Source organism: Lynx canadensis, chromosome C1, assembly GCF_007474595.2.
Source record: "Lynx canadensis isolate LIC74 chromosome C1, mLynCan4.pri.v2, whole genome shotgun sequence".
Classification (NCBI taxonomy): domain Eukaryota; kingdom Metazoa; phylum Chordata; class Mammalia; order Carnivora; family Felidae; genus Lynx; species Lynx canadensis.
Genome location: NC_044310.1, coordinates 30,616,745 through 30,628,007, shown reverse-complemented (window position 1 = coordinate 30,628,007; position 11,263 = coordinate 30,616,745).

Genomic DNA, 11,263 nt, shown 5'->3' with positions numbered 1-11,263 from the left:
AACATGAGGAGTGGGGGGAAAGAGCAGCAGATGCTGTGTCCCTGGGACCCTCTGTTTTGGTGACCCCCTGAGAAACCTTCTGTCCTACCCATTCCAAGTCACTCAACATCTATACCCTTAACTCCGCAATCATTGCTTCTTGCCCTTCCAAGGAATCCTGGCAAATTGCCAGCTGTGTGGACCCCCACAAGATCCCACTTAAAAAGATGATCTTAAATATCTTAGTTATGGAACCATATATCATCTTGATCATCTCTTTTCCACAGAATAGCAAGAGACCAGTTTGCAGTAGGTATTTCCTCTTGGCACATCTGTCTACCATCTAACATAAGAGCTGAGATTCACTGAAGTCCTGTCAGGATGGATTTGAACTTCTTGGAACACAGTAGACTCTCTGGCTTATTAAATAAACTGAACTAAAAATGAGACCCTTTGCTTTGATCTCTGCCCCCAAATCACACTCTAGATTTGCACTGACTTAGGTAGCCCCATTTTTAGGCAAAATTGCACAAAGTAGCTGAACAAGTGTTCGCCCTTCCCAGGTGTTGCACCCTTCTTCTTCATCATTTCCAAAGTAGGACATTGAAGTCTTACTGAGTTATATCTTTAATACTATTTTGTAGGGGCACCTGGGTGGCTCAGTAGGTTAAGCATCTGCCTTTGGCTCAGGTCATGATCTCACGGTTTAGGAGTTCGACCCCTACGTTGGGCTCTCTGTTGTCAGGGCAGAGTCTACTTCAGATCCTCTGTCCCCCTCTCTCTCTGCCCCCCCCCCAATAAATAAATAAATAAATAAATAAATAAATAAATAAATAAAAGCTTTAAATAATAATAATAATAACATTTTTTAAATGTTTAAGGACCACCATTTAAAAAATACCCCATAAAAGGGGCACCTGGGTGGCTCAATCAGTTGAGCGCCCAACTCTTCATTTTGGTTCAGATCATGATCTCACAGTTCGTGAGATGGAGCTCTGAGTCAGGCTCTGCATTAAGGGCATAGAGCCTGCTTGGGATTCTCTCTCTCCCCCACTCTCCTTGCCCCTGCCCCCCTAGTGCACACACACTCTCTCTCTTTCTCAAAATAAATTAAATAAATAAATAGATAGATAGATAGGTAGGTAGATATTTAAAAAAATAAAATAAAAACACCCTATAAAAACTATATGATTCTCAGACCTCACAAAACCCAGCTAATTGTATCTCTTCCACACTTCAGGGAGTGGCGAATCAAAGATTTCATTACTATTTAAAAATCAAGTTAATTTAAAATCAATGTATTCCTGACTATACTATATATGAGAACATTCCACACTTCCCAGCAATGTGGAAGTCAAGGTAACAACTCAAGTTTTCAGTCTGGCTAAAAAAATCACTTTGCTTCTAACTTTACCTAATATTCTATGCCTCCTATGTATTAAGTATTGCATTGTCCAAGAGGTTCACCAGAAAACTACATAGTCAAATAAATCTAACAGTTTTCCCCCCTTAGGTTCTTACAACTGTATCATATGTAATAGTATTATAAGAAAGATGGGGAGGGATCCCTGGCTGGCTCAGTCGGTGGAGCATGAGACTCTTGATCTTGGGGTTGTGAGTTCGAGCCCCACGTTGGGTGGAGAAATTACTTAAAAATAAAATCTGTAAAAAAAAAAGAAAAAAGAGGGACACCTGGATGGTTCAGTTGGTTAAGCACCTGACTCTTGATTTTGGCGCAGGGCATGATCTCAGTGTTCGTGGGTTCAAACCCTGTGTCAGGATCTGTGCTGACAGCGTGGAGCCCACTTGGAATTCTCTCCCTCTCTCTCTGCCCCTCCCTCCTCAAAATAAATAATAAACTTAAAAAAAAGAGAGATGAATTCCATTAACTCTAAGACCTCCACTCAGTGGGTTTAAATATCCATGTTACATATTCACAGCCTACTAGTCTACAATGAGAACTGGCACTCAGGGCCACTAGGCATAGACTTAGAGATCATTCCAGACATAAAGGGCCCAGCCCACACCCCACTCACCCAACCCTACACACTGGGACAGAGCTGCATCCACTCAGAGAGGGGGTACCCTTTACTAACTTCCTCTAAGGGGCCCTGTGGGACAGAGATGGCCCTACTGCCCGCGGCTGTGTCAAAACAGGAAGGAGAAACCTACCCCTCCCATACCTGTCCTACATAACACTTCCTCACCTACCTTCCCCCCCACCCCCACCCCCCCGCCCGCCCCCCGGAGGTTTATACACTTCTTCACTCTTGGGTTTCACTAATTGTTCCTGCCTTAGCTACCTCACTCCCTCTGCCCCCATAATTTGCAAAGCTGCCTTTCTCACAATGGAATTAGGACTTCTATTTGCAATGCAGAACAGTTTTGTTTCTCTCTTTGATCCTTGGCCTTCCAAACTATGTTCTCTTAGGCCTGCTGAGAATAATGAGCAGGCCTATTGAAGAGTCAGGTACCCGTTAATAGCTTCTCCCTTTCCTACACAAAAACACAAAGGCCCTGCCAAAGCTTTGAAACTAAACCCTGAGACTCCTCCAGTCTGTGCTCTTGTGTGTTATGAAAAGGAGCCCAGTGAAAGAAATAAAGGGACAAAGAGTGTTCTCTAGTTACAATTTCTAGTCTAGTTCTAGTTCTTTTTCTAGTTACAATTGTTTGCATTTTCTGATTTTTCTGAAATGAATATGCAGAAGCTCAGGGAGGTTATGTAACTTGCCCAAGGTCACACAGCTTAAATGGTAGCCTGAAAGTCAATCCCATCTCAGGACTTCAGATTGCAGGTATGGTTCTTTCCACCATAGCTGAGCTATCCCTGGAACGTTGAGGCTGGCTGCCAGGCCTGGAGTAGAAAGAGGCTTTCCCATAAGGAGAGAGCCACATTACTGTCCCTCAGCCATTGAAAAATATGATACAGGATATAAATATCTCTACGGTCAAGAGAGCTGAAGAGAGCTGATCCCTTCACCCCTAAGTGGGCAGCCCTATGTACCAAGTTTGTGCCATGATCACTTCCCGATTCTAGCTGAGCTAATAGGATCTCTCCGTCTCTCAGGGAAATCTGTAATTAGAATCAGGGGTATCTAGTTCAATCTGGGAAGGTCCCTCAAACAGAGAAAAAATATGCTTGAGAGCTGTACTTTGGCCATCTTCTACCTGCTATGGGGAACAAAAAGCTAAGCAATGATGTTGAGAGAGAGGGAGAGTGACATATGTGAGGAAGAAATAGCGATTCCTGATGTTTTTAGTTACTGGATCCAGTAAATTCCTACTTTGTCTAAGGAGTCCAAAGAACTTAAGACAGAGGGTGCTACATCCCAAGCCAGTCATTTCCAGATTCTAAAAACTACAAATCAATGGCCATTTATCACATATTTCCATGTAACAAGAAGCCAAATGGTTTAGTGGCCAAAACCACAACAAGGGCACAGACTTCCTGCATGACTGGGGCAAGTTTCTTAATATCCGTTTCCCCAATTGTGAGATAGAAATAGTACCTTTCTCGTATGATTTTTGTGATGATTAAATGAGTGGTTATTTGGAAAGTCCTCAGAAATAATGACGGGAACATAGAAAATAGTATGTAAATGTTAGATATTATTCAACTTTTTTTCTTCTCCTTTCTCCTATTTTATACATGGGGAAACTAAAACCCAAGAAGGCAAGGGTATTGCCCAAGGCCATGCTGCAATTACACAGTAAGGCTGGGCCCAGAACTAAAGTCTTCTGATACGGAGTTCAAGGTTTGGTCCATCACCCTGAATGTCCCATAACAAACGACCTGATACAGTGTTTCCTTGGAGAAAATGTTAGAACCCAAGCCCTGAGGGTATTATGAGATCTGATTAGGAAGTAGCCCCCTGCCTCTGCTCCTGGTTCGAGAACAAGGCTACTCCAACTTGGCCTGCCCAGCTGGGCCTCCATACCTGTACAATTGAGGAAGAGGAAGAGCGTTTGTAATGATAATGTAAGATTTTGAGAAGTATTTTGCAAAGAATCCTGATGCCAAAAATATGTGTGCTAATATTTAGGAAATCAGGAAGTGCAGAATCACAAGGAACCAACATCAATGATCTCAGCGGCCAGAGACACCAAAATGGGTGATTCATAGGAGGATGCCTAAATATGCACCCCAAACCTCTGTCTGCTGTCTGCCAAAGCCCTAGGCCTGATCATCACTGACAGAATAATAACAGCCTCTCCTTTCCTTCTGCCTTCCAAACTCACATGAGCACCTCTCATTTTCAGGATACCTAGGACTCTGCTGTTAAGGGAATCTGGGAAATGTAGTTTGAGGCTTCCAGCCCCCAAAATATAGGGGAAATTATGGAAGGAAGTAAGAATGGTTTTCACCCAACAATCTGGTATGGTTTGTTTTATCCCTTTGGCTAGTCAGTGACGTTTATATACATTTTTCTATCCATATTTAACTTTCAAACAACATTACTGTTCCCCTTAATATGATGCAAGTATCCCTCATATACATAAAGATGTTGTTATAGGCTAAGTTGTGTTCCCCTCAAATTCATATGTTGAAGCCCAACTCCCAGTAGCTCAGAATTTGACTATATTTGGAAATGGAGCCTTTATAGAGATGTTTAAGTGTGGGCCTTAATTCAGCCTGACTGGTGTCCTTACACAAAGAGGAAATTTGAACACATAGAGACGCTGGATGTCCCAGTTTCTTTACAACCTTGCAGGGTTTTGAGTAGAAGCATGAGCCGATCTCACATTTTTAAAATGATCACACTGGCTGCCATGTCGCAGATAGAAAATAGGGAGTAGGGTGGAAGCAGAGAGATCACTTTGGAGGCTGTTGTAGCAGTTTAGAGAGATGATGATGGATTGGATCAAGGTGGTGTTAATGGTGCTGGTGGAGGTAAAGAGTGATCAGATTGGGATGTGTTTTGAAGATAGAGCCAGTTGAATTGACTGATGGCTCAGATGGGGAGCGTGAGAAGAAAAGAAGTGTCGGGGAGATTTCAAATATTTTTGGCCTGAACAATTAGGAGAATCAAGTTGCCACTTACTACGCTAAAATCAATCTGGGAGAGGAAGAGGGTCGGGTTACCTGTGTTGGGGAGCAGACTCAAGGTTTTGGTTTTGACACGTAGATTTTGAGATGTCAGTTACTGATATAAATAGAGACATCAAATAGAAATGGAATCTACAAGTGTGTATTCAAGAGAAAAAATGAGGCAGAATGAATAGTTTGGAAGATGTCAGGATATTTAAATCCAAAGGACCAGAGAAGATCACCTATGCCAATGATTTTCCACTGGGATGTTCCACCCAGTAGAGAAGCATTTGGAAAATTGCCAGAACATTTTGTGGGGGTGGGGGATGACATGATGATTAGGGTGGGGACCACTACAAGGCTTTGATGTGTGGGACCAGGGCTCCTGGGCTTCCTGTAATGCTTAGGACAATCCTGCACGACAGAAATTGTCCCACATTCCACATAAGTTTCAAATGTCCTATCAGACATTCGTTTGGTGGAAAATATATTGATTGTTTATCTCAGTCTAGAGCCTAAACCTATTCTCCACATAAACACAGAGTATTTTTAGGGGCGCCTGGGTGGCGCAGTCGGTTAAGCGTCCGACTTCAGCCAGGTCACGATCTCGCGGTCCGTGAGTTCGAGCCCCGCGTCGGGCTCTGGGCTGATGGCTCGGAGCCTGGAGCCTGTTTCCGATTCTGTGTCTCCCTCTCTCTCTGCCCCTCCCCCGTTCATGCTCTGTCTCTCTCTGTCCCAAAAATAAATAAACGTTGAAAAAAAAAAATTAAAAAAAAAAAAAACACAGAGTATTTTTTCTATGGTTTTAATATGTACTGAATATCTCAGGAACACCACTTCCGTGTGATTACTTGATGGCAGAGGGTGCTTTGTCTTGTTCAGAAAATCAGCCGCACAGCTGCTCTCTGTGTTCCAGATGCCAGTCCAGTTCTCCTGGATCAGTCTGCATGTGCAGCTTTGGCAGGCATAGTGATTCTAGGAATGGCTGCAAGCACCTGATGATTACATTAGGGCTTCTGGTGAAGTTGTGCATAATTTATACATGTTCGAATATGTGACACTTTTCTGCGCTGGTTTCCTCTTCTTTCTCCTTATAATATAGGGAATGAAGTTCGTTATTGTGAAATTGTGGATGTAGAATGGTGTGAAAGGTACTCTCCATTTGCCCCTCCAGACCTGCTCCACTCTCGGCTCTTGGGTTACTTGCTCTGTGCCCCAGGAGGCAGACTTTAATGAATGATGTCAATCAGCTCCATTGCCCAGTGGCTTCCTGTTGAGTTCGGCCAAAGGGAAATACTGCTCCCTCATCCTGGCTCTTCAGACCTTGGGATAGCACACAACTCCCTCCAGTGCTTCCTCATTCCTTGTCAGTTCCCTTAACTTTGCCCACATCGTTTTCAATAATCCCTTCATTAAACTGGCTTCAATTGGACTCCGCTTGAGTGTGCCATCTGTTTCCTGCCAGGCCCTAACTAATACACTAGTGACATTATTTCTGAATTTCATTTCAGGACAGCAAAGGGCAAATTACAAAAGATTTGTTATAAAAAGGGAGTAAATCCAGAATGTGGAACATTCTTGAGGACAATTGAGCTGGTTTCTGCAGTAAATCAGTAGAATGAAAAATAAAGGGAGGGGGAGGATTGCTAGCATTAAAAAAGATTGAAAGGGCACGACAACAAAATGTAATGTGTAGACCTTGTTTGGATCCAAATTTGGACAAACCCCGTGTAATAAGGCATATCTGAGACACGAAGGAAAGTGTAGTTGTGGACTGGTTTTAAGTGATACCAAAGAACATTTTTAAATTTTGTTAGGTTTGGTCAGGGCATCATGGTTGTGCAAGAAAATGGCACATGTCTTTAAGAGATGCATACTGAAGTGTGTAGGAGTGAAATGACATGATGTCTGGGATTTGTTTCAAAATACTTCTGCAAGGGGGGGCACCTAGGTGCCTCAGTCAGGTAAGCGTCCAACTTTGGCTCAGGTCATGATCTCATGGTCCGTGAGTTCAAGCCCTGCATGGGGACTCTCTGCTGTCAGTGCAGAGCCTGCTTCAGATCCTCTATCCCCCTCTCTCTTTGCCCCTCCCCTGCTCGTGCACTCTCTTTCTCTCTCTCTCTCTCAAAAATAAATAAACATTAAAAAAAATTTTTTTAAATACTTCAGCAAAGGGTGCCTGGATGGCTTAGTTGGTTGAGCTTCCAACTCTTGATTTCGGCTCAGGTTGTGATCCCAGGGTCATGGGATCGAGCCCCGCATAAGGCTCTGCACTGGGAGTGGAGCCTGCTTGAGATTCTCTCTCTCTCTGCCTCTGCCCCTCTCCCCCACTGGTGCTTGCTCTCTCGCACTCTCTCTCTCCATCTCTCTCTCTCTCTCTCAAAAAAAAAAATACTTCTGCAAGGAAAAAAGAAAAAAAGAAAGGGATAGACAAAGCACTTGGTGTAAAAGGGTATAGATAAAGCAAATTCACTACTATTAAATGCTAATAATAGATATATGAAGATACATTGTACTGTTCTCTCTACATTTGTTTGTATGTTCGAAATTCTTTATGGTAAAACATTTTGAAACTAAATTAGATTAAATTTAAAAAGGACGTTGTGAGGGGCACCTGGGTGGCTGTCGGTTGAGCGTCTGACTTCGGCTCAGGTCATGATCTCACAGTTTGTGAGTTCAAGCCCTGTGTCGGGCTCTGTGCTGACAGCTTGGAGCCTGGAGCCTGCTTCACATTCTATGTCTCCCCATCTCTCGGCTCCTCCCCTGCTCATGCTCTGTCTCTGTCTCTCAATAATAAATAAATGTTAAAAAAAAATTTTTTTAAGGACGTTGTGTCTAATAGGGGCATCAACCAAGGCAGGAAGTGAAGATAAGAGATTTGGATTGAAACAGGAATGTATCCAGACAAGATCTATAGAGGGGAAAGGGGGCAAGAGAATATTGATAATAATGAGAACAAGGGCCCTAAGGTAGGTAAATGGGCAAGGTGAAGGGTAACAAAAAGGTGGTAGGGTCAATGGGCTGGATGTCCTGAAGAAGTTGAAAAGTTATTGGATTCAGGATACTGACAAGAGTGAGCCACAAAGACAAGTGGTGATGGTCAAAGAATGATACTTAAAAATAAACAAAATATTAGCTTTAAGATCAATGAAAAAATATATATTTAAATTAAATATGTGGAAGTTTCATAGAATTAGTAAGTGAATCTGATGAAACTACTAGATACATGGTGAAGACACAAACAAATGTATTTCTATATACTGGCAAGAAACAACTGGAAAATGAAATTTACAAAGTAATACCATGTATAACTGCATGGAAAATATCAAATTCCTAGGGATAAATCTACTGAAAGATGCATAAGACCTCGACACTGACAATTCCAAAACATTCTTGAGAGAAATTAAAGGCAACCTCAGTAAATAGCTATTCCACGCTCATCAATTGGACAACTTAATACTGTTAAGATATCAGTTTTTTCCAAATTGGTCCATAGGTTCAATGCAGTCCCATCAAAATTCCAGCAAGCTGTGGTGTGTGTGTGTGTGTGTGTGTGTGTGCGCGCGCGCGCGTGTGCATGTGTATCTCTGTGTGTGTAAATTGACAAGCTGATTCCAAGATTTATATGATAATCAAGGACCTAGCATATCAAGAACTCTGTTTTTTTTAAGTTTATTTATTTATTTTGAGAGAGAGGGAGAGAGGCGGGGAGGGGCAGAGAGAGAGAGGGAGAGAGAGAATGTCAAGCAGGCTCCACACTTTCAGCACAGAGCCAGATGTGGGGCTTGAACTCATGAACCGTGAGATCATGACCCGAGCCGAAACCAAGAGTCGGACACTTAACCAACTGAGCCACCCAGGTGCCCCTCAAGAGCTCTTGATGAAAAAGCTGGAGGACTTACATCATCAGATTTCAAAATTTACAATAATAAATAATACAGAGCACCCTGGGAGGAGCAATAGACAAATAAATCCCTGGAACAGAATAAAGATTCCAGAAACAAACCACACATACTATATGTATACTATCTTTTTAAAAAAAATTTTTTTTAATGTTTATTTTTACTTTTGAGAGAAAGAGAGAGACAGAGACGTGAGGTGGGGATGGGCAGAGAGAGGAAGACACAGAATAGGAAGCAGGCTCCAGGCTCTGAGCTGTCAGCAACAGAGTCTGATGTGGGGCTCAAACTCACACACCGTGAAATCACGACCTGAGCTGAAGTCCGATGCTTAATGGACCAAACCACCCAGGCGCCCCAATACTATCTTTGATTTACATCAAAAGTGTCACTATAATTAAGTAGGGGAAGGATGATGTTTTTAATTTTCAAAACTTTTTTTAAGTTTATTTATTTTTGAGAGAGAGAGAGAGGGAGAGAGCTAGTGGGGGAGGGGAAGAGAGAAAGAGACAATTCCAAGCTGATAGCACAGAGCCCGACACTGGGCTCGAACCCATAACTGTGAGATCATGACCTGAGCTGAAATCAAGAGTCTGATACTCAACCGACTGAGGCACCCAGGCACCCCAAGGGTGATCTTTTAATAAACAATGCTGGAACAATTAGATGTTAGTGGAGAAAAAGGAACCCTGACCCTTAACTCAAAACTATAACAATAAATTAATTTGAGATGGATCATTGACCAAAACATCAACACTTCAACAAATTTCTAAATAAAACCATAGGCAAAATTTTTTTTAATTGGGGTAAATAAAGATTTCTTAATCAGATCAGAAAACACACTAACCATTAAAAAATTGATAAATTGGACTTAATTAAAATTTAAAAATATGAGGTGCCTGGGTTGGCTCAGTTGGTTAGCGTTGACTCTTGATTTTGGCTCAGGTCATGATCTCATGGTGGTGAGATAGAGCCCCGAGCCAAGCCTGCAGTTGGGCTCAGTGCTGGGAGTAGTTCCTGCTTAAGATTCTAGCATTCTCTCCTTCTGCCCCTCCCCCACTTGCATGCGTGCGCGCTCTCTCACACTCTCTCTCAAAGTAAAATAAAATAAATAAGAATGTTCATAGCAACTTTATTCATAATAGCCAAAAGTGGACAAAATCCAAACATACAACACAAGAATACAACAATTTGGATTTTTTTTAATTTTTATTTATTCTTGAGAGAGAGAGAAAGAGACAGAGCGTGAGTGGGGGAGGGGAAGAGAGAGAGAGGGAGACACAGAATCTGAAGCAGGCTCCAGGCTCTGAGCTGTCAGGACAGAGCCAGGCTTTGGGCTCCAATCCATGAACCATGAGATCATGCCCTGAGCCGAAGTTGGCTTAACTGACTAAGCCACCCAGGCACCCCTGAGAATATACCAATTTGTGGTATGTTTGTAAAAGGTAATTTTATCAGCAATAAACAAAATGAAAAAAAATACTAATATACAGAACAACACAGATGAATCTCCAAAACATTGTGCTAAGACAAAGAAATCAGACACCAAAGAATACATACTATATGATTCCCTTCATAAGAAGTTCAAGAATGGGCAAAACTAATCTACGATGATAGAAATCAGAATAGTGGTTACCTCTGGTGGATTGGGTATTGATTGAATGGGGTGCAGGGAACCTTCCTGTGAGATGGAAGTGCCTCTGTATCTTGAACTGAGTGGAGGTTATATGGGTGTGTACATACAGGTAAGTTGAGCAATATAATTAGTATTTGTCCATTTTCCTATCTGAAATACCGTGATACCAAGTTTTAAAATAAGGAGTTTCTTTTTTAGTTATAAAAGCAAAATAAATAGACACTTTTTACAGGAATTAAAACAAATGTAAATAAAAGGATGAAACCAAGACTTGACTCCATTTCTGAGGACATGGGTCTATCTTCAACTCCCTGCAGGTCTGAGATGGGACAGAGGGAGGGCGTGTTTTCTGCAGATGACAAAGGGCAGATCCAGGATCTGTGGGGGCAAGCCACAAGGACATAGTTTCCATTTGAGATGAGGAAGATCGTTTTCACACCTTACTCCAGAAATGAAACAGGCGGACTTGAAACAGTCTGCGGTGGCAGTGTGTGGGAACAGAAGGCTCCCAGCCAGCCACAAGTCAGGGATGTTGTAGAGGGCATCCAATACCAGATGGGGGGTGGATTAGACCACCCACATCTCTTTCCTTGTGGCCTCCGCCACTGGGTCCCTTTAAGAAATAGTAGTGAGTGGAGGCACCTGGGTGGCTCAGTGGGTTGAGCATCCAACTTTCGCTCAGGTCATGATCTCACCATTGGTGAGTTTGAGCTCTGCGTC